The 220-nt window shown below is 47.7% G+C and overlaps 1 pseudogene; it reads right to left on the reverse strand.

Annotated features, from left to right (window-relative positions):
• Positions 1-22: 22 nt before the first annotated feature.
• LOC114006630 (actin-related protein 2/3 complex subunit 5 pseudogene) overlaps positions 23-220 on the reverse strand; it is a 491-nt pseudogene continuing 293 nt past the window's right edge.

Consider the following 220-nt stretch of genomic DNA (forward strand, 5'->3'; position numbering starts at 1 on the left):
TTTTGGTCTTTGAACCAGCGACTCCCACTCCTCGGCACACATCTAGTTCCTGCTGGACTACACGGTTTTCCTTGCAGTCAAGACACGAACAATGGGCCCTACTCCTCCAGCAGCAAGTGCCTTTTCATGCCATTGCAATAACACAACACTGCTGTTGTCAGAGGGGCTCTCAAAGTCTTTATAAATATACTTCATTAGGAGATCCACGCCATTCTTGTCC

This window comes from Tupaia chinensis, unplaced genomic scaffold, assembly GCF_000334495.1.
Source record: "Tupaia chinensis unplaced genomic scaffold, TupChi_1.0 Scaffold149299_1, whole genome shotgun sequence".
Classification (NCBI taxonomy): Eukaryota; Metazoa; Chordata; class Mammalia; order Scandentia; family Tupaiidae; genus Tupaia; species Tupaia belangeri.